A 23,933-nucleotide genomic window follows, 5' to 3' on the forward strand; every position below is an offset into this window, starting at 1 on the left:
TAATCATTTTGTATAAGTACCAAGTCAAATTTTCCTCTAGGAAATGATTGAGAAAATCTAGGAATGCATTCCCTGCCATTTAATGCAAATTCCTAGTATTGGGGACTAGATCCACTAATAAAGGGGTTTTGGTGGGGAAATATAATGATTCCTAATCATTTTGTATAAGTAACAAGTCGAATTTTCCTCTAGAGGGGAGATTTTTGTTATTGTTGTTGTGGAGAGAGCTTGTATTTTTGTAGCTCCATTGTATTTTCTTGCAGGGATGTAATTCTATTGATGAAAATAATGAAGATTAGTGTCATGTTCAGCTTCTAAATCCTATTCCCCTCCATAGGAATCTGATTTTCCTTGGGCTTGGCCATCCCAGGAGCCTCATAACCCTTTTCTATCATTTTCTTTCCTTCTTTTCATTGCTTATTCACATGCATCTCTAGTTTTTATTTATTTCTATTTTTGCATTTAGTATTAATGATTTCTTGTTGTAGGATTGAGTTAAATGGTTGATGTAAGTTATTTTTCAGGATCACAACTATTTCATCCTTGGAAAATCTTTTGAAGTTCATAATAATCATTGATTTGCTTGGATTAATCTTCTTATTCCCAAATCTAGATTGTTGGACCTCCTTTTTAGCAAAGAACAATGAACTTTTGGTATTTTTTAGAGCATGCTAACGAGCTTCAATCGACTTGATTCCACTTGCACTAGATCAAAAAAACATTCTAGTTCATAACAAAAATTACCCCATTGCATTTTCACTTGATTTGGTTAGGCACTTTTTAGATTTACTAGCTCATTAGTTCTCTAATTTCTAGATTTTTGACTAGTAATGTTTTTTTATTTTTTTTAATGGGTTAACATAGGTCTTTTTTAGTGATTAGAATTGGAATATGGACCTAAGAAATCATAGTTAATAAAAAAAAAATTCCCATCCAATTTGGATTTGATTTGCTTCGCCATTAAACCCTCACCAATTTCATCATTTCACAAAGAAAATTCTCCAAGCCTTTTGAGTGAATCCATCCATCCCCCGACTTCGGTTTTGCGTTCTAAGTGATCCTAGGAATTTTCCCACTCCACTCCACCCATCACACACCTTTCCTAGGCCTCCCATCACCTCCAACACCTCACATTTTTCTCTCGGCTATATCATGTAGGTTCATTGTAATTCCTAGAGGATCATCCTGTAGGTTTTCCTGAAATGGCTTGTTTTGAGGCTGACTTGAGAGAAAACCTCTAGGAAGTCACCAAAAGCCTCCCAAGGGTCTCCCACACCATAAAAACATCTCCTAAACCTTCCATATAACCTCCAACATCCTTAATTCACCTGCCACATCACCAAAGGAAATTAGTTTGCATACTTGATTTTGCATGAAAAGACAAAAAGACAAAAACAAATTTATTTCAGTCCCTTTACTTGCACATTAGTGATGTTTGATGCTTCTTACTTCCATGATTAGATAGTAGCATTTGGTGCATGATAATTTAGCATTATTGCAAAGCATAGTTTCTTGGTCGTTAATTAGGAAATGGTGTGATTTAGCGTTGAATTTCCATCTCTTTCCTTGTACTTTCTTTCTTGCAATAGGTTAAGGTTCCACTTCGAACATTTCATTTTCTACAATTAGTTTAGGATTTGACTTTAGTATATGCACTCCATTACATCATGACAGAAAAGTAAGGACACATTGTATGCCACACATACAGTGCCAACACCTCTTAAGTTTGTACAAACCCTGGGTTGATAATTAAAGTGGATAGCCTTGGGAGTTGCAACATTCTTGTTGCAATATCGAGGCCCATCCTGACACCCAGAGCAAGTTGGGAAACCTTGCCTTTTCTACTCCCTTGAGCCACCTCCGCGGCTCCAATGTGGTCATTCCTATATTTGTATCAATGATGTGGTGCATCAGCTGCTCGGTCGCAAGGTGTGGGAACTTTTTGTGGTCTGCCAAGTCCCAGTCTTCAAGTTTCAGCAGCGGAATTTGTGCCAAGCGCAGACCATCGAAAACAATTTCGTCCAGTAGTATAGGGGTTTGCAGGGTAGTATTACTCTCATCGATGTCATTTGGTACCTTGGACTTAGACTTGCGCAGAGGGACATACTCTGACAACTGAGTAATAGGGTTCACACCCTGGGCTTCAACCTCCTCCATTTCATCTCCCACATCCTCATCGTCCATCAGGATGTCTTCAATGTCTTCCTCCTCTGGTTCTAAGTTTATGGCCTTGCCTTTCTCTTATGTAGTGGGTTTGAGTGGGTTTCTCCTTGGAAATGCATGCACCGATATGGCAGGTTGCTTGCCCTTCTTGTCCTTCACGGTTTCCTTGTTTGGGTTTGGCTTTGGTCGTGATGTTCTCGGTGATTTAAGGACCTCTGCCAATACTTCAGCCACTTCTAGAGTAGCCACTTCTTCCTCTATCTCCATTTCCTATGCCAGCTCCTCTACTACTTGTTTAGTATTTATAATTTCTATGGGTGATGACATAACACTTTCTAAAAGTGCTCACAACGTTTCTGGCAAGTTTGCAAATGTGGGAGTCTCTTTGAAAGCCTCAAAGAATTCTCGGTCCATGGGTGTCTGAGAGCTCAACAACTCAATTATCAAAATGCCAAGTGTTTTTCACTAGACAGCAACTTGCAATTTTTAAGTCATTTTGAATTCAAAGCCGACCATCTCCCCCAAATTCAGTTCATTAATGCCAGATTGGCAACATATTTTCAAGGATCTAAGCCATAAATTTCATCTTAAATACCATCCAACCACTCCATTTGGCCTCACTTCTACTGTCAAATCATGAACAGTGACTTTAACGGCCACTTTCTCATCGACCTGTGCAATTTCTTCCTGGGTAGTGTAGCTCTCTCCATGCTGCCACGGACCCTGTGACACTTCCTTGCTTCACACAAACCTCCAATCACGCAGCTCCCCAACCTGGGTAGTGTAGTTTATAGTCTCACACCTCCTTTCAGCTGCCTGGAGTGCTAAGATTGTGCTTCCTTCATTTAGTCACATGGCCAGACCACTGGTGTATGGCTTCAAGTGACTCCCATTCACCTTTCTTAGGAAGGGTTCTCCATTCAATTTGACCAGTTGTACCTTTCCTCCATCAGTAATTTCCTTAATGACATAGGGCCCTAACCAGTGCATTTTGAATTTTCCTAGAAATTTATGAAACTTACTGTCATGTAGAAAAACCAAGTCATTTACGTTAAATGTGCACAACTTGATGTGTCAATCATGCCATGCCTTTTCGCGTTGCTTTTGGACCTGTTCGTGAAATCCAACTAGAAATCTCTCTTCCTCAAGTTCATCCAGTTATGCGATTCTTTCCTTCAGGGATCCGCGATCCTTCATACCTGTGAGTGCCGCTATGCGTAGACTAGGCACAATATATTCCATAGGCATTACCACTTCAACCCCATAGACAAGCCTAAAGCGGGTTTGTCCAGTCAACTTCTTGCATGTCGTTCGATAAGCCCATAGTAATGTAGGTATGCGTAGGTGCCAATCACTTCGTTGATCATTAAAAACCTTGGTCAGTGTGTTTTCAAGCACTTTGTTGAACGCTTCCACCGTCCTGTTAGCCTACGGGTGATAAGGTGTGCTCTTCTGGTGGTATACCTGAAATTCCTTCATCTGCACACTGATCGTCTCATTCAAAAAGTGCGTACTGCAGTCACTCATCAAGATCTTCAGATAGCCAAATCACGTTAGTACATGCTCAAAGAGGAACTTTGCACCAGTCGCACCTATGCAATCCTTCACAGGCTATGCCTTTGCCCAATGAGTCAAACACTTTGTCACAATGATAATTTACCTTATCCTTGTCTTTCCTTGGGGCTGAATGGATCCCACAAAATCTATCACCCACTTCTCAAAGGGTTACAATGTCATCTATGGATTCAAAGGCATCTCATCCCTCCATGATGGCCTACCAATCCTTTGACACACTTCACACACCTTGCAATATGTTTTTGAGTCCTGATGAAAGGTTGGCCACCACAACCCTACGCATAGAATCTTCTGCACAGTTGCTCTTCTTGGATAATGTCCTCCCGCAACGCCCCCATGAGCATCTGCAAGGATGTTGCTTCTTTCAAACTCGGGTACATATCGTCGCAGTATCTCATCAGTCCCCATTTTGTATAGGTGCCCAGTAATGACAGAGAAATCAATCGTGCGCACCACTAAATCATTCTTCTACTGGATAATGTATCCTTCTGGTGCAATACCTATCATTAGGAAATGTATTATATCCTCAAAATTACCTTCCACGATGAGCACTGCAAATAGATACGCGCTAGGCAATCCTTCTTCCAAATTAGTGGGTTCCTCCCCCGTTTTGATGCGCGACATATGGTCTGGTCCTACGTTCAGTCGTCCAAGTTTTACAATAACTTCAAAATCATACTCTTGGAACAATAAGAGCCACCTGCAAAATCTCCCCCCCCCAACATAGGCTTATTGACTAGGTACTTCAACGTGGAATGATCTGTATACATCTTAAAATGGCCACCCAACAAGTAGTTCCTAAACTTCTAGAGTGCATACACCATGGCTAACCCTTCGCGCTCAATGGTGGAATAGTTCTTCTCCACTTTGGATAATCTTCGGCTTGCGAACGCGATAGAATGGTCCAAGCCTTCTCTGCCAGCCTATGTTAGTACTGCTCCCAGTGCTAGACATGACACGTCGACATGTACATGAAACTCCTTCTTCCAATCCGAGAAGACTAGAATCAGTGCGGTGACCATCTTTTCTTTCAATATATCCAAGCTCTTCTTGCAGTCCTCATTCCAGCAGAATATTACATCCTTCTTCAACAATTTCTCCATATGCGCGATGATCTTGGCATATCCTTTGATAAACTTTCTGTAATATCTCGTACGTGCCAGGGTAGCGCATAGCTGCTTCATGCTCCTTGGCACTTCCTAGTTCAGAATCACTACTATCTTTGTGGGATCTACCATCAGTCCCTATCTGCAAACCACATGCTCCAATAGGGTCCCAAAAGGAACACAAAAGAGACACTTCTTTAGATTGAGCACAATTTGGTATCTTTGACAGGTATCTAGCATTAGGCGCAAGCTTGCTACATGTCGTTTAACCAACCCAAAAATAGTCTAATCATCAAAGTATACCTCCAGGAAATTATGAATAAATTCCTTGAATGTAATAATGACTACGCACAAGAAGATCGCAAGCACATTCGTTAATCCAAATGGCATTATAGTGTATTGAAAACAACGCCACTTAGTCACGCAGGTTGTCTTGCTCCTATCCTCCGGTATGATTTTGATCTGGTGGTACCCAAAGAACCCATCAATGAAGGAATATGATTCCTGGCCACCTACATTGTCCAACACTTCATCAATGAACGAAGTAGAGAAAGGCTCATGTACACAAGTGTCATTTAGATTTCTGAGATCCACACATATCTTTATTTCATCCTTCTGCTTCTTCTCTTGTACCACCATTGGGCTTACCCAATCAGATTCCTCCACAGGTTCAATGATGCTTGCCATGAGCATCTTGTCTAGCTCGAAGTGGACCTTCTCCTTCTACTTCAGATTGAGGGGGTAAGGTCTTTGCTTAACCGGCTTCGCGTCGAGATTTAATGTAATATTATAATGCCCAGGTCCTTGATTATCCCCTTCAAATCCGTAAACTTGGTAGGGAATAAATCCTAGTATTCGCATAGCAATTCAACAACCTTATCCATCGTTGCATCATCCCAGTAGTCTCCAATCTTCCACAAATTTGGGTTTTGCCTCCGTACCAATGTTTACATGTTTCATTCTCAATGACGCGGTTATATCAAGGTTCTCAATATGTGCTCCTTCTACCTCGAAGTGACCCTCTGTCTCCAGAATGTTAATCTTCCACGGATCCTCATCTTCTTCTTCAGCGGTCATGTTATAGGATTCCAGCACAAGACTTAGCTAAGTATCCCACTCACGTTGAATCAGGTCCAAAGGATCTTGTGGTATCCTAAAGATCGTTGCCTTCACTTCTTGTAGCACCTCATTAATACAGTCAAACCCCTCTTCAAAAATGAATGTCATTATGAATCCCTCGTGTAGAATATCCCATTCACCTGTACCATGGTGGAGCTTTGTTTCTACGTACCAATTCATCAGGACAACATCCAGGGTGTGACAGAACAAGTGCACCCATTCAGGTTGGGGCTTTTCTCCATAAGCCTGGGCCCATTTGGCCAAATGTGCACGCGGATCATCCTTCCCATCATACTTGTCTATCATTCGCATCTTAGGCTTCCCAAATCACGTTCTCATCATCCTCCTACATTCGTGCCAATAATCAAAGCTTCCCTTATGCGTTAACCACCATCTTCTAGGAATAGCGCATAGTGCCTAATCAAATGATTCAAAGCATTGCTTTTCTAGTACCTCCCTTTCAAATGCATCCAAAAATATATCTACCTAATTCAGGCCATCATAAGTAGGCATATTTCTCACCTCTGAGGACACAGCGCAGCGATTAGATCATCATGTTGCAGTTCAACATAGTCACTTCATGTAACTGATTCTTCCAGTGTTCTAACTCTTCGTCGGAGTCTGAGGTGTAGGAACTCTCATGATCCCATGTAATTCATCCATCCACAGTGCGATTCACCCAAGCTTGGTCTTGTGTTGTTATCTTATAGATACAGTCCATATCATCAGCGCTCTCATAATTGCAGACTGGTTTAGTCTAGCATGATCCTTCAACAAGATCTAGGGGTACTATTAAGCATAGCGATTTCTTCTCAAATATCATCTTTCTCTTTTTTAGATTGATTACCCCGTTCATCTCAATAGCCCAGACAATTCCTAGGAGCGCAGGATAGGGGTTGTTATCATCCACTATTTCTATTACTTCAAAGTCAACCAGCATGCTTGCACCTTCAATATCCATAGTCACCCTCTACAGCTGCCCCATGGGGATGATCTTCTACTAATTCTCCATCCTTAGCTGAATCGAAGGCCATTGCAGTGCAGGTCTCACCATCCATTCCCGGGTCTTCTTTGGTAGGATGTTCGCATCTAACCCGAGGTCTAAAATAACCTGATCCATTTCATACTCTCCTATCTGCATGGTCAGTCTCATCTCCCGTACCATTCTTGTTTTATGTTTGCCAATATTTCGTACTACACGTGGCTCTCTTGGAGCATTTTTGGTGCATCTATTTATGAGCTCTTGTAACCCCTTCATAGGCTTACTATTGCACAGTAACTTCATGCAAGTCTCCACAAAGGTTGTGAGCATAGAAGGGTCCATTTCATGCTCAGTCTTATCCTTGTTCCCTGAGGTGGACGCCTCAGTGAAGCTCTTCTTTGCTTCCATGAACATTTCACGTGCGCGCTCCAAATCGAACTCAGCCTCCTTCGCTGGAGCTTTGCAAACCCGTGTACTATCTTCTGGCTATTTCCCCTTATCATCTCTTGTCGTGATTCCAATTCTGAGCACTATATTTACGTTTGGATCCTCTTCGCATGACTCAGACCTCATCATCTATTGGTTCTAAGTCGGCGGAGGTGGTAGTGCCCCTTTGTCACGTATCCTTGCTATCAGTGTAGGACACTCTTCCATTTCATGACAAACAGTGTGTAATACTTGCATGATGGATGTGTTGGGTTAGTATAATCATGGGCATAGTGTCTTGCTCCTCTGAAATTGTAGTAGACCAACTGTCCCTAACCTCTGCCAGGTCCTACTCTACCTCGGGCTCGTCCGTGCCCCTAAAATATTGTCCGCGCCATCCATGTGCTCTGGTCAGGGGGTTGCATTTCTGCCTAAACCCTATAAGTAGGATTTCTATCCATCATCAATTCATAACTTGTGCAATTAAGCTCATCATGCCCTACCGACCTACAAAATTTGTAGAACAGTTGTTGCGGTGTCTGTACAAACTTCTGCAGCAAATGACAGTTATACATGGCATGTTTTCCTTCTTTCAGACATATAGCACACCATAGTGCATTCCCTGCGCTTGGTCCTACTTGAGCTTTGGACCTTAGAGGCATCGATCCTCCTCCTACAATATAGTTTGAAAAGATCAGGAAATGGTCCTTGTCATGCCCCTGACTCTTGCATTTTAAGAACCATACCTCCTTACGCACCTTTGGTCGAACCGTTATGTCCTACTTTAGAATTTGCATCTCAAGGCATAGATTCTTCAACTCCGCATGGATCTACTAAACCTCTAGATTTGGATCTTGCATCAATGCTTCATGGCAATCTCCAAGGCCTTTGCCTGAGTTGTTATCTTATGTTGTGATAGCGCAACCATTAAGTGTGGTAGTAGCAAAGCCAGAAACCATTCACGATGATGTTCGTCTGTTAAATTCATGTTGGCTTCACGGATTGTACACTTCAACCTTTGCTCTAGTTCCCAAGGCATCTCGCCTGGTTGCATCACGATTTCTTTGAATCCCACAATCAATTGTGCCTCAGATTTAGGCCTACTGAATTCTCTATTCAGTGTTGTCTGGATATCTGCCACTCCAACATTTGGGTTATCATTAGAGTACTTGATATACCAAGTTATCGCGTGATCTTGTAGAGCACTAACCAATGTCACCTTCTTTATATGATCATCTGTAATGCCTTGAGCTTCCCATACAACTTTCACAATGAACCAGAATTCATTCGGGTCCTCATTTCCCAAGCCTTTGAACAAAGGCATCTTCACTGAATTTTCCATACTGAACTACGGTGGAGGTGGAGGTGGTATGGGTGAAGTTACAGGTGACAATGGTGAAGTTGGAGGTGGTGAGGGAGAGGTGGTATTCGCAGGAATCCTTATCTTATTTACTGAATAGAACTTTGCGAAGAAACCTGTGCTACTCCCTCTTTGTCACCTCGTGGGGGTGAAATCAATGGACTATATTCAGGACCCTTTTTCCCTTTGTTCCTATAAATTTTTCCACTTCGCATAGCTCTAAACATCAAGGTAGCTGCATAAATAATTTTTTGCACAACAACATTTTAATCCAGGTATTCAAATATTTGACGTACTTACCTTGTGGTCCTTTAAAAAAGCGTCGCTCCACCTCGCTATAGCTGACTGAGGTGTCAACTACAAATTCAATCACAAATCCTCCCTTGACATGATCGAGCCAATGATTAACAGCATAGGTGATATTTTCCTTAGATGCTTCCAATTTCTGTACTAGCTCCGAGGTCTAAACGATAGGACCATCAAGTTTCCACCTTCCTTAGCTGTCTTCTAGCTTCACGATCCATTCGTATAGCTCAACTAGAAAGGAGCAGAAAAAGATTTCATGGATCTTTGTATATAGGTATCTGTCCAACCACTATTCCTTTTTCAGTCGCAGGTTTCTATTCTCCTGCGCTGTGAATTCGTGGATCTTCCTATCTAACCAATCTCTGATCTCTTTCTTAGTTGAATTCTAGTGATACGACATCACACATCTCTTATGCAGATTCTGATCCTGGAAACAGAACCATTTGTTTGCTTGAGGGGGCCTAACCAAGGTTTAGCATTAATTAGCCAAACAAATCCCTACACTACTAGCCCTTTCAACATCAGCCCACGGAGCACAAACCGAAGTCTCACCTGAAGCAGTATCGGGGGATGCTAGAACCAAGTTTCTGCACCCTAAGATGGTTTTGATGTCAGTTTATTCCTCTTATTCCTACCTTCGCGTAGGTCACTTAGCTTTAGGGCTTGCCAGATTAGCCCCTTATTCCACCCTCCAACAGCTTCGCGAAAGGGTATGATCAACCTTCGCACAACCCTAACCTGCTGCTCAGGAACTTTTGTGTTGCTATGGCAGCATACCGTGCAGATTCCCCAATTAATCTAAGTGACTTGCTTATCTTTATCAAACAATTATATTTAACACCACGTAAACAGATATTCATAATTGCGTTCAGTTTTCCAATGTAATTTCATTCATTCATGCATCGTATAAGCATAATAAAGGAAATTCATACATGGGATGACAAGATGCATTAATAGAACAAAGACATAGAATTTGCAGAATATCCCTCTTTATTGATGTCTTCCAATTGATTACAGACTTTATTCACCCTACACACACAGCTGCAGGGGTCTACACACTCAGCTATAGACTTTTACCCTAGGCCTCTGCGCACTCAGTTGTGGACTTCCACCCTAGGCCTCTACGCACTCAGCTGTAGAGCCTCTACCTACACTACGACCTAAGACTTAAACTTATTACTTTAGAGCTACGACTCTTTTACATGGTTTCCCATTATCTCTCCCAAACTACTTAGAGCTTAGCTCTTTTTATACAATCCCATGGTCCATGGACCATGGGTAGATCTCTTATAGCCAACTTTACTTTACAAAACTAAGGTCGGACAACCCTTTATGAATTATGACACCTTTGTGCTTTGCAACCACAAAATGTGGAGTCTTTTACAATTTTATTACAAAATTTGACTCAAACATGGGCTTTTAGCCCCAAAACTATGCTTGGGGGATCCTGCTCCTAACAATGCATACTTTTTGAATGAAACAATTAGCACGTTAACAGAGGAATTCTAGGTCTACCATCAGAAGAGTATACCATATCACCCACAGGCTAATGGAACTATTGAGGCCTTCAACAATATTTTGGAGAACGTGTTGACGAAGATCTGAAACGTGCAGCAAAATGACTGAGATTTGCATTACCTAGAGTACTATGGGCATATAGGACTACTTGCAAGAAGCTGATAGGACACACGTCGTTTGGGTTGGTCTATCAAGTAGAATTTGTAATGCCAATGGAGTATATTTTTCCTAGTCTGCGCATATCAACTCTCACAGGTATGGCATATCGCGAAGCCTTGGAGGAACAATTTGCATAGCTAATGGAGATTGAAGAGGATCAATTCTTGGCTAGATTCCATCAGCAAGTATAGAAGGAATGTGAAAAATCCTGGCACAATCGCCACATCAAACTTCGCACATTTAAGGTAAATGAACTTGTCTTGTTATATGATAGTAAATTCACTAAGTTTCTAGGAAAATTTCATATGCATTGGCTGGGGCCATATATTATCAAAGAAATTATAGATGGGGGCGCAATTCAATTCGTGAAGCTGAATGGATAACCTTTTCCAGGAAGGGTGAATGGGAGCCGATTGAAGCTATATACAGGGATCTTGTGCAATGACTATATGGCAGCATGATAGTCTTAGTGCTCCAGGAAATTGCAAGGGAGTGCAGGACTATAAACTATGATGCCAGGGTTGGAGGACTACGCAATAGGCGGGTTGTGTGGAAGATGATGAAGATATGACCTATAAAGATGCATGCAGGAAGTTTCATTATTGAGGGAAGTACCGCATAGCACAACAGAAAAGTGGTCGTTGGAGTCATTGTTCATGACTTGACAGGCAGAAGACGGTTAAGAGGAGAGGTATGGCAGAATTTAAGGCAAAAATATTTGAAGATCTGCTGCCAAAACAACATTAATTGTCATAATTTGGGGGGAACAATCAAATTTGAATTCAAAAACCCCTATAAATTATGCATGTCGGTCAAATAGAGAACACTTTCCACCCTTAGAGTTTTTGTTGAGTTTTTTTGTTTGTCGCCTATGAACCGATCGTATTGGGAGGATTTAGTCACGAGCCCTGCATTTTCTAAGTTGTATGAGTTGAATCAAAAGTTCATTCTTGAAAAAATGCTTGGACCAAGCCCTGTAAAGACTTGTTATCGGGAAAAATAGTGTCCATTCAGAGTTGCTAGTCCCACCAAGATGAGTAGCTATCTTAGAAACAAACAGATTAAATTCACTTGTGTTTTCCTTTATGAGAGATATATGAGAGAGAAGCATAGAGTACCAACCTCAGTCTTTCGCTAGTATCCTTGCTTGTTTCTTCTCTCCTTTGATAGAGCTTTCACCACTCCTTTCTTTCTTTTCCCGCTTCAAAGAACACCTGTAGAGTCAAGGCATCAAAATACCATCAAAGCATAGAGATCTATAACCATAAATAATGTAGGATCAGATGTACATTAACCATATAAATGCATACACAAACAAGATTCATAGGTATACAAGCATATGGAGGAAAACTCAAATAGCTTTATTGATAGAAGTAGTAGAAGAGAGGATTACAACCAGGCTGTTTGGTCTAGCATCATCCTCCCAGCATGAAAGCCCTCTTCACCTCATATAAAGAAAGATCACCCAAAAATGTCTTCAAATAGAAACCAACAGCACTTCCTTGCAAATTATAAAATTCCAACGTTTTGGATCTGTTGGATGAGGGATCCATATATAGATGTTTACAAGAGAGTGAGTCAGCTTCTGGATTTTGATTAGTATTATTTCACTGATAGTTCTTGGTTCCACTTGGAGATTTTAGATCTCTTACTCATCCCTGGGCAAATTTAGAGAGCAAGTGTCATATGAGAAGTTTCTAGAAGATTCTTTGGGTTTCCACCTAGCACGCTGCTTCTGCCACTTGTCTTCCCTCGCTCATCACACCCTACAGAAGGGCTTTCTAGTATGTGTCACACCCCCCATGTGTAATAGGTGAGATGCATCACACCCTATGCATGGAGCAATCTGTATGGTCCAATTTTGACCAGTTCTGAGTAGTTTTTCATGGAGAACTTCTGGGAGATGATGTAATCAGCTGACCTTGTTCCTTTAGGGTGTGAAACAAAACTTTTAGGGGTTTAGAAGCCCTTGGTTTATGGATATATATGATTGGGGTTACAATGCCCAAATATGTCTATAACAGTTGCCCCCTAAAGCATGAGGTCGTAAATCCTTTTGATGTCAGGTGAAATGCTTTATAATGAGGATCTGAGGTTTTTTGAACTGGAAGGTGACCTATAATAAGATACAATACAATACATTATCTTCATAATATTTTCATGATCTAGCTGAGGCAGGCATTCCCATGCTCAGCTTTATAAATTCATACTCATGTACATAAGACAGACAATCGTCTGTGTGGCAGACTAATGATTTTGGTAGATCCATCATCCTTTAGTTTGGATGATTATCTGTGTAGCTGTGATGTACATTTGATGTCTTTATTTTTCTGAATATATCGTAGCCTAGATGGATGAAACTAGATCTGAGGTCTTCAAACTCGTTCAATCTTCATCTGAAGTACAAGTTGATCCATGTGAAAAGAATGTCGAACATGGAAAGACATCGCCTGATTACGAGCCAATGATGAAATATGTTAACAAGCGGAAGAGGAATCATCGATAATGATGATGACCCTTAAGGTACTGCAGTACAATTCACGTGTTGTGAAGACATGAGTTGATGTCGAACACCACGTAAAATCTTTCAGTCGAAGTCCATTGATGTAAACCTATCGCCGGAAGTGAGAAACTTGCCATTGACGCATGCAAGCTTCAAAGTACTGAAAAGGTTGTCCCTAAGTCAAATTCTTGGATAATGAGCTGATGTCGACAAGAAGTGACCCATCGTATGAGGGCCTTAATCAATCCCACATCTACGACATGGAACAGAGCAAATGATTTTGTGGAGGTGAAAACAATCTGATGATACAAGGTTTAGGGTGGCAGTCATGAAAAACGGAGAGTGAAGGTATTGCAGCGGATGAGACGTTGGCTAGGTTGGTGAATTCTCTGTGCGACTTCTCTTGAACATATTGGCGACACTAAAATGGATTGGTAGCATTAAGCCCAAGCTGGTTGGTACAGTGGACCAATGATGATATGACCAGTGAATGGAATAACCCAACCCAACTCAATCATGGTGACGGAGTGAAAGTGTCATGTTCAAGAGTGACCTACTACCAATGAAGCTATTCAAGTTTTCTTCCCTTTTTCCCCAATCATTACTGACCAATACCTCTTTATTTTTGTCAAGCTTGAGAAGGATAACATATGCTTTTTCTATGATTTGCCCTTTTTCGCTATGTTTTAACGAGCTTAGCGATAGTGAAACTCGCTCTTGTGTGCATGGAAAAGTTTGTTGCTATTGTTTTAATGAGTTTAACAACAAAGATAACTCGGTCCTTTTCAATTTTATAGAGTCTAAAAGGGACGGAAAGGCAACTCCAGTTGTTCTTTTTCATAATGTAATCCCTTAAGTCCGAAAAAAGTGTAAAATAATACAAAAGGGTTGACTTTTCGATAGTTTTAACGAGCCGAACAAGACAAGTGCTTGATCTTTTAGTGTAATAATCCCTCAAGTCCAAAAAGATTAAAATCTAGAGGAGGGATGGTACTTCTGGTCACTTTAACGAGCTAGAGAGGCCAATTGCTCAGCAATATTTTCATTTTTTATGAGTCAGATGAAAAGAGCTTAAAGGAGACTCGTTTTTTGAGGAACGAGTGATGTTTTGGATAGCAACTGGTTCCAGGTAAGGTTTGGAACTTTTCAATCACGGCAGTGTAAAGAAGGTGGCTAATAGAATCACTTGTCACAGTTATTCCTCAAAAGGGTAAACAATCAAATGGAGGCATATGATCGGCTAAAAAAGAGTGGAGGTGATGGTAAGAACATGACCAAGGTTCAAAAGTTGATAATTATGCGATCGCAAAGACTATTTACTGAAGGTGGGGTTCATTTTTTAATGAGCTTGAACTCTATGGAAACACTTGCTCATTGCTAGGTTTATTTTTTAACGAGCTTGAAATTTGTGTAAAATTGCTCGTGGCAAGGTTTATTTTTTAATGAGCTTGAACTTTGCATAAAACTACTCATGCCAGTCGTATAATAAGGATGTCTCATCAATAGGTTCATTTTTTAGGGAGCTTGCCTTATTCAAAACTTTGCTCCTAAGCCTTTCGTTATGCAATCTAGGAATGACCAACCTACGAGTTTAAAGGGTTAAGAGCCTACAAACTAAGAAAATAAATGGTCACTTTTCACTTGCATGCAAAAATGTTTGCATGCCCACAGGTATAATGTAATAGAGTTTCCAGGTTACCATACAGAAGTTCTTGCATTAGCAAGATTGTTTCATCTGCATTGTAGACAAAACACTTCCTTGGATATGTCCATTAAAATGGACGAAGGTGATTCTAGCTCCAATCACCTAACCCTTGATGGAGGAATCCTTTTTCAGTCTGATCCATTTTCCTAGATGGACAAGATTGTCAAACTAGTCATATTCCTACGTGGAAACCTACCTTATATCTGGGGTTTTCTTGGTGAAGAAAACCAAGGCACGTGCCTCCTGGGTTTCAATCATAATCACCGAATCACTCGCAATCATCAGGTGGATGGACTGGAGATTGATGACACATTCCTTGTGAAAAAAGACCAGTTAGGAATGGCATTTGACTAATAGTTGTGTTTGAACCAAGGAACGAAAGCTAGTCTACGAGCTGGACCACTCTGCCTTCATGTGGAAAACACATCACTCGAAAGAGTGAAGAAAAGATAGCTCCCATGCTATAAATGTAGTCACGCCCAAGGAGTAGATTCTAATCTAGAGGTCCTTGGACTACCATCATGTTTAGATGAAATTTTTTCCTTCTCAAATTTATAGGCAAATTTGGAGGGATCCCTAATGGTCGACTGGTTCCTTTGTTGAAGCCTATCAGATTTCAAATCTCAGGCAGAAGCGATGACGAACCAAGCACTTTCCAAGCAGTTGAGGAAAGGATACTCACAGAAGCCCCTTCATCTATAATAGTACCAACCATGATCATTCTGTAAGATTGTACTATGATTTGGAATGGTACATTAGATGGTAGGTGGGGTCTGCCTAGTAGATTCCAATCGAAGGAAATGACTAGATTGCTCGGAGGTGGGACCGAATAAACGGCCGGATATATCTCTAACAAACTTCCTTCCTGTGGTAAATGAATGGGTAGATTGCCCCCATGTTCATCAGAGTCTAAGTTTATAAAGAGAATTTGAATGGTGTCATTCTCATTCTCCTTGGTGACCGTATCATCTGAAGGTGGGCCCTCTGAAGACAAGATTGGGTCGACTGCTATCTCAACCTGTTGACTTTGGTCCAGTGTGGACTCAGAGGGTTTATCTTCAATGATGTGTCAGTCAGATTTTCAACTAGCAATGGACTCAGCAAGAGTTTCTTATATCCAGGAGGAAGTCACTACGGTGATGCGGGACGGTTATCCAAGACTCTTTTAGCTTCATCTAGGAAGGGACAATGGTAGAGGACATGATCGCCTTCACATAGTCTACAAGTAAATTTAGATTTTCCTTTCTTTCCATTGGCTTCGTTTTCACTAGTTGATGGTGTGCTCTCAACATGATCGTCAGAGATTGAAGACACCGGATTGTGCAAGCAGGGGGACTAGCCCCTCAGGATCCGTGGGATGCAGGGACAATCTTGATGATAGTGGTCTCCCTTACAAATGACACATGGAGATTTAGGTTTGGAAGGTGCAATGTGTGGATTTTTTCCAGATGATGCACAGTTTCCCCCTTTCGTGGTTGGATTTTTCTTCTTCTTCTCCTTCCCTTTCTTCTTCTTCTTAGTCACTTGGTTTTTAGCATTACTAGCTTCACCAAGCGAAGAGGAAGAAGAAGAGGGAGAAACAAATGAAGTAGAAGGTGGGGGAGCAACTTCATCTGATTTCTGATTGGACTGCTGAGGAATTGTGGTGTTTTGAATGATAGAGGTCAAGAAAATCCATACAGGCAGGCCAATTGTGAGTCCTGGAAGGGACAATGTAGCCATGTGTGGAGCACCAACATCCCCCCAAGAGGAGAAGGGACTAGGTTTTCCCTCAAGGGGAAATCCTCGATTGGCAGACTCCATTTCTCAACCTAAAGACCAATGAGGGAACAATGATGTTATTCCGATTAAAATAAATTTTATGATGCTTTGACACAACTTGCTTTTTCAATTTTTAAGAGTCGAGAAAAAGCTAAAGATGACTCTAGTCACCTTTGATTTTTAATGAACCTAAAGTGACAAGTGCTCAGATGGACCTTTTCTTTTAAGGAGTCTGAAAAGGAATGAAAGTGACTACTCTAGAAATCTAAATAGAGGGATTACCAAACCAATTGCAAAACTACAGAATACCTTTTACGGTACGGTAGTCAATCTTCCTGAATGCTGTGTTCAGTGCATTGTGATTGATAAGGTGGCAGACACGGCTTCCTAAGGATAAAGGATGTAGCCTATTGTGGTCTCCCAATATATACTCGACGGTATGTGGGAGCACAAGTCTGTATTGGCACTTGTCATCTCAAAGAGAAGGAATCACCCAACCTACGATGAAAGCAATAGTTACTAGGCTTTACGACGCCAGAATACGTCTCTAGCCTAGACTTCTAAATGTTGTGCATTAGGTTCCAAAGCGTTTTTATGTTCATTGAAGTTTATTTTACAGTTGATCTTTCTTAAGAAGTTTTCCTCTAAGGTTCATTGCGTGATGTAGATATACAATTCCTAAATGTGAAATCTAAGATGATAAACAGTTGTTTACTTTCTTTTTACAATGAAAATCCTAGCTACTAAGGAAAGAGAAATGAAATTCTTTCAACATAGAGCATAGAGCACACACTAGATGCACTTTTCCTAAATCAACTTCAGCATGCAGTCTTAATGAAAATGCACATGCATGTATTTTTTTTCAGTTTCCTTAATGTGAGAAGGACAAAAAAGAAAACAAAGTATACATATGAACTATCTTTTTCCAAAGCGATAGCACTAACAATTTTCTTTTCAAAAAATGAAAGTAAGGTCAAGACGACACTTTGCGATTTTGAATTTTAAACTACTTTCGACACTTGAAATACTAATGATTCAAATCAAATACAATGGAAAAAGTGTAATCGACTATCTAAAATAGGAATGCTTTGTAACACTCTTTTTCTTGACTGAAAACGACACTTGCGACACTTTCAAATCAAAAGACAATAGTTCGATTAAGCTACTATTTGCAAAGGAGAACTGTAAATGATGAAAATTACATAAAAAAACATTCACAATTCCTTCTGATGGAGGCTGAATAATGCAAAGGAAGATGGTTTCAATAGAGATACACTGATCACAGCCAGCAAAACTACTGAATAAATTTGAATACAATGAAGAAAAAACCCAAATTCTAGAGGTAGAAACAGTCTTAGTCAATCATCGCACCTGTAACACAGGGAAATAGGGATGCATATCATCTGCAACACACGAGAGGTGTGATTCATCCAGGTTGCCAAGAAGAGACAATGCGATGGACCAGGGACGCGACTGTGCTTGGTTTTCACTCACAGTTTGCAGCTAAGTTCAGGGATTTAGGGTGAGCTAATGATAGTTAGTAAAAAAAAAGTATAGGGGCTGATCTAATGAGGTTATTTGAGCTACCACCAGGGAACTTAGGATGTTTGCAAGCTAGATGTTTAGTTCATAAACCAACCTAGAGATTGACTGAAGCAGCATTGATCTACTTTGCAGTTGCATAGCAAAAGAAGTTCGAAGGCTAGCTAGCTTAACTTCAGGTTCTGTTTGTGGTTTATAAATCAAACAACAATAAAAAAACAAAGAAACTTTTCGCTCCCTAGTGGAGTTGCCATTTTGTTATCAGGAAAACTAGTGTCCATTCAAAGCTACTAGTCCCACTAAGAAGAGTAGCTATCTTAGAAACAAACAAATTAAAGTCACTTGTGTTTTCCTTTGTGACAGATAGATGAGAGAGAAGCAGAGAGTACCAACCTCAGTCTTTCGCTAGTCTCCTTGCTTGTTTCTTCTCTCCTTTGATAGAGCTTTCACCACTCCTTTCTCGCTTGTCCCGCTTCAAAGAACACCTATAGAATCAAGGCAGCAAAATACCATCAAAGCATAGAGATCTATAACCATAAATAATGTAGGATCAGATGTACATTAACCATATAAATGCATACACAAACAAGATTCAGAGATATACAAGCATATGGAGGAAAACTCAAATAGCTTTATTGATAGAATTAGTAGAAGAGAGGATTACAACTAGGCTGTCTGATCTAGCATCATCCTCCCAACATGAAAGCCCTCTTCACCTCATACAAAGCAAGATCACCCAACAATGTCTTCAAAGAGAAACCAACAACACTTCCTCGCAAATTACAAAATTCCAGCCTTTTGGATCTCTTGGATGAGGGATCCATATATAGATGTTTACAGGAGAGTGAGTCAGCTTCTGGGATTTTGATTAGTGTCATTTCACTGATAGTTCTTGGTTCCACTTGGAGATTTTAGATCTCTTACTCATCCCTGGACGAATTCAGAGAGGCAAGTGTCATATGAGCAATTTCTAGAAGATTCTCTGGGTTTCCACCTAGCACATAGCTTCTGCCATTTGTTTGCTCTCACTCATCGCACCCTACAGAAGGGCTTTCCAGTATGCATCGCACCCTATGCATGGAGCAGTCTGTATGGTCCAGTTTTGACCAGTTCTAAGTAGTTTTTCATGGATAACTTCTAGGATATGATGTAATCAGCTGACCTTATTACTTTAGGGTGTGAAACAACACTTTTAGGCATTTAGAAGCCCTTGGTTTATGGGCATATGTGATTGTGGTTGCAGTGCCCAAATATTTCTATAACAAGTTTGTGAGTACTGGTGGTGATATTGCTTCTGAAGGAGTTGCCCCAAAAGTGGTAAGTATGGAAGCTCCAGCTCCTATGCCTATGGCGTCGAGGTCACCTAGGTCAAATCCTACCCTTGTTAGAGAAACAAAGAATTTGAAGAAGGATAAACATAAAAATCCACTACTGGTGCATGAATCAACTAGAAATCATTCTGCGGCACAGAAACAAAAGAAGGACAAGCAGCGCAAGAAGGTAGTTGACTAGAGGTAGAGGAAGGCCAGGGTACAGAAGATATAAATGCTGAGGGAGTGGAGCCCATCACAAAGCTACCTGACTATATCCCTTCATGCAAGGGGAAGACGAAGGTCACAAAGGATCCAAATTCAGACAAATTTTCCATTTCTACACCCCTACTACCTGAGCAAGTCCCCTTTGAAGGTTCACGGCTTGCGCGGATCCCATTACTAAAGATGGAAGATTGGGACCTCACAGATCATGCTATGTTTCCTCACTTAGCAACAAAATCATGTCTACTACGCAGAGTCAGGTGTTACCATGCTAGAGATGATGAAATGGATCTGCGGTGTGGAGAATGCAGGAATACTAAATCTGTTGTGGGTGCCCTATTATCACTGCACCCCTATCAACACAATTTGTGTGTACCAACTTCTCACTCTGGTGTATGATGGGTTCTTATGACTAGGAGGGCCTATCCCCATCACTGACATGCTCATTCACAAGAATAAGCATCTTCCATATGAGGGATTGAATCTGGCCAAGGAGTTTGGTGGAAAAAGGGAGAGAAGGACTTAGCAAAAAGAATGAAGAAATAATTCAACCTTGTAAGGAAGGTGTGAGGATATTCCATCACCTCAATAAATGACCCCGCAGTTCAAATTGCCACCCAAATTTTATCAGGGAAGGTGATGAATAAGTGTCACATGGATGAAGTTCCAGTGCCCATAGTCTCCCTAGTTGCATAGTGTGCGAAGCGCGTGTAGTTCAACTGGTCCAGGTACCTATGCCAGGAATTCCTCGCGAATTACCACAAGGCCTAGGATGAGACCAAGTCATTTCATGATGCTTGGTTGCTGCTATCTATTGTTTTGGTTGCATGGGAGCTATTGGAGGATAGCTAGTTTCCTCCACTCAAATAGGGATTACCAGAAGCAGCGCAGTTTGAATCTCTGCGTGCTACAAAGGACCCTATGCAAATCATAGAGACAAAGATCTTTTAGGTCCTGATGGAATCAAACCTCCACATGGCCATTAACTAGCGCCCAAGGTTGTCCCCAACCTTGTACATGTAGTTGTTAGCCTATGCAACATTCAAGGTTGGCTTCCACCGAGTATACATTCAGGCATGAAAGGATCCACAATAGAAATGGCATGACTTTCCATATTTGGTAATAGAGATAGACATGCAAGAGGTGATCGCATGATGGCCAGTAGAGTGGCGCACCCCCTTAGACTTAGATGTTGGAACCAGTAAGGGCGTGGGAAGTTCAGTAGTGTAGAAGAGAAATGAAGTAGCTAAGATGGCTGCACAGAGAAAGTTGGAAGCCACCGAGAAGGCTTGAAGGGAGAAAGAGAGCATTGCCAAGGAGCAGGCAGAACAGAAGCAACGCAAGTCGCAGAGAAGTGGCAAGTCACCTTCGCCAGAGATCGAGAAGGAATAATTGTTAGAACAAGGCGGTGGAGGAGAAGCAGGTCAGAGCACCCTGTTTATTCTAAAAATACATGACAAGGGATAGTAGGAAGGTCCCAGGAAGAAACATAAATCAGACAAGTCACAGGGTGATCCCATGGTCTTGACGGAGGGCGATCTCGATGAGATCAAGGATAAAATAAGGGACACTACGACTGAAGTGTTGTAGTAGTTCAAGTAGAAATATATGCAGATGTTAGTGAGCATCCAAAAGGATCTCCATGATTTGTAGATCTAGGTAAACAAGCTACAGGTGGGCACTAGTCAAGTGAACACAAAGCAAGCGAGCCTGGCGCCTGGGACGAGTCAAGCAGCCGAGCTGGTAAGAACCCTTGACTTTAGAACTATTGCCTTACCAGAAGGGTCCCTTTGTGTGGAATCAACCGATGATCACATAATCTTAAGCACACTCAAGAATGTCAGGTTGAACATATCAGTGCTCCCCAATGAGATCCTCCACGTGTTGCATGCAGGAGTGACAAAGGAATTGAGAGCTTGAGTGCAGCGCGCTCTCAACCTCATCAGCGAATACACGGTGAGAAATGAGCATATTTTCACCGAGAAGATGCAGACCTTAAAAGAAAAGGAGATAATGTAGGCACAAAGTTCTCAACTAGAGTCCACAGTGACAGTGGCATGCAGAATAGTGCGTGAGCTGCATATTCCTGACGATGCACAACCAGAAGCGAAGATTAGAAAATTATTCGTTCGGGTGTGCAAAGCAAAGGAAGAGATTAGAAGAGTTCAATTTGAACCCAATATGAAAATAACTAAGTTGCAATTAAAATTGCAGCCCACGACTTCGCCTGAGGTTCAGGAGCAATGCAGAGCCACCATGAGAGAAGGAATGGCCACCCTGGATGCCATAGTCGCTAACTATTCAACGTTGTTTGAGCAAGCAATGGAGTTGGTGGAAACTCTGCAAGAAGACCCAAACATATAAACACTGAATGCAGAGGTTGAGGAGCTACAAAGGTAGTATGACAAAGTCAGGGCAATGGCGCGCTCCATTGCACTAGTGCAGCGCCTAACCAAATTGTAGGAGCGGAGAAAACTCCTCACGTAGGTAGGGGTGGCACAAAATAAGGAGGCCTTGCTTGAGGCTAGGCTCTAGACTTGGTTAGAGGAGGCTTACTAGGTCATGACCAATATTTAGGAGAAGCTAATGAGCTTGCATCAGATGCAGCAGACAATGAGGTTAGTCACATAAGGACGAGCTACAGAGAAGCTATAGAAATTTTGAATAATATAACACTTATTCACATAGATTATCCTGATTATACACTATTTGTGGAATGCATGCATAATACATAACCTCCTCTACGTTGATCATCAATTTGCGGAATTAAAAACAATCGCATGCGCACATTGAAACATCAATCACACATATCAACACAATATGTAATGGGGAAAGCATACAACTGAAAACCCCCAACTATATGTATATTATAATGATAGATAACATCTAACAATACATAGTACAATACTCCTCACAAGTACTTAGTACTATCTCCACCTACTACACACAAACTAGCTCAGATCTGAATCAAGTCACAGGTTCAAATCTCCTCCACTGTTTGCCTACCTCTACTGCGCAATCCAAGTTGAGAATATATCTGATCCAAGTTCGAATTCTCTTTTTGGTTGTACTGCGCAATCCTCATTGGAAATCTCCATCAATGATTGTGCAAATCTCATGCGCAGCTATAGTCACAACTGATAGCAGTCTCACTCTTTCACCCACCTCTAACACTTGTCTCCACTGAACTGTCCATGCACTGAGTTAACTGATGTATTCTTTAGTTGATTTATGAATTAATAATTAGTGAATTAATTAACAATTAATTCACATCACTCATCACTAGTGTATTTGGCAGTTAGACTAAATACAACTAGTTCAACTAAGTCAAACTAAACACAACTCCATCAACTCCTCAATCAACTCCACCAAACTCAATCACTTGAGTTCTAACTAAAGTCCATCATGCAATAGCTCAACTAACCCATAGGAAAAGCATATTTCCTTCTGGAAGTTGCATGTTCCACATCCGTAGCTTGAACTAAAGTGCTGCAAGAGGATAAGATAATGTTTATAGTCCAAATATTATTAAGAGCTAATAATATTCGACTATTCTATTTTTAGACTGGCAGTCTAAAAATAGACTCTGCTCATATGTTTAAAAATAAAAGTCCATATATTTTTACCAACATGACCAATCATCCATAAATAGCATCCTACAACTCATAGACCATTATCCATATGTCTAAAAATAGACATAGTCTAAAAATAGACTTTGTGCCAAAAATAGCCTACAGGTCCACTTAGTGAAGGCGACTTCTTTTCACTAAGCTCCATCATCTTGTTGCATTTTCAACAGAAGCTAGTTGAGGAGGTCAATCAGGCAGCCACTCAAATCATCGCTGAAGTTGTTGTAGTTCAGGTGGAGCTGGGGGATCTTGACAGCAAGTTTGTAGCACCAGCCAATTAACTCGAGGGTGAGTTGTGATCTTTGTCTTGGGGGCCTATTAGGATGGGGTCCCTTGGGTTAGTTTTGGGGTTAAAATAACCCAAGTTTTGATGTATATTTTGTAACTAATGTAAATTTTCCGCAATTTGGGGATGCAGAGCACGTAGATGGTTAGGATTCAAAGGGGTTTTAGCCCCTTGTTTATGTAAAGTTTGACTCAGCTTTGAGACCCACACATGGTTCGCAGACCATGGGTTTGTATGTAAAAGGCTATAAATAGGTGT

The sequence above is a fragment of the Pinus tabuliformis genome, chromosome 4_2 (assembly GCF_031772625.1).
Source record: "Pinus tabuliformis cultivar Carrire ecotype Pingquan chromosome 4_2, CPIR1, whole genome shotgun sequence".
NCBI classification, from domain to species: domain Eukaryota; kingdom Viridiplantae; phylum Streptophyta; class Pinopsida; order Pinales; family Pinaceae; genus Pinus; species Pinus tabuliformis.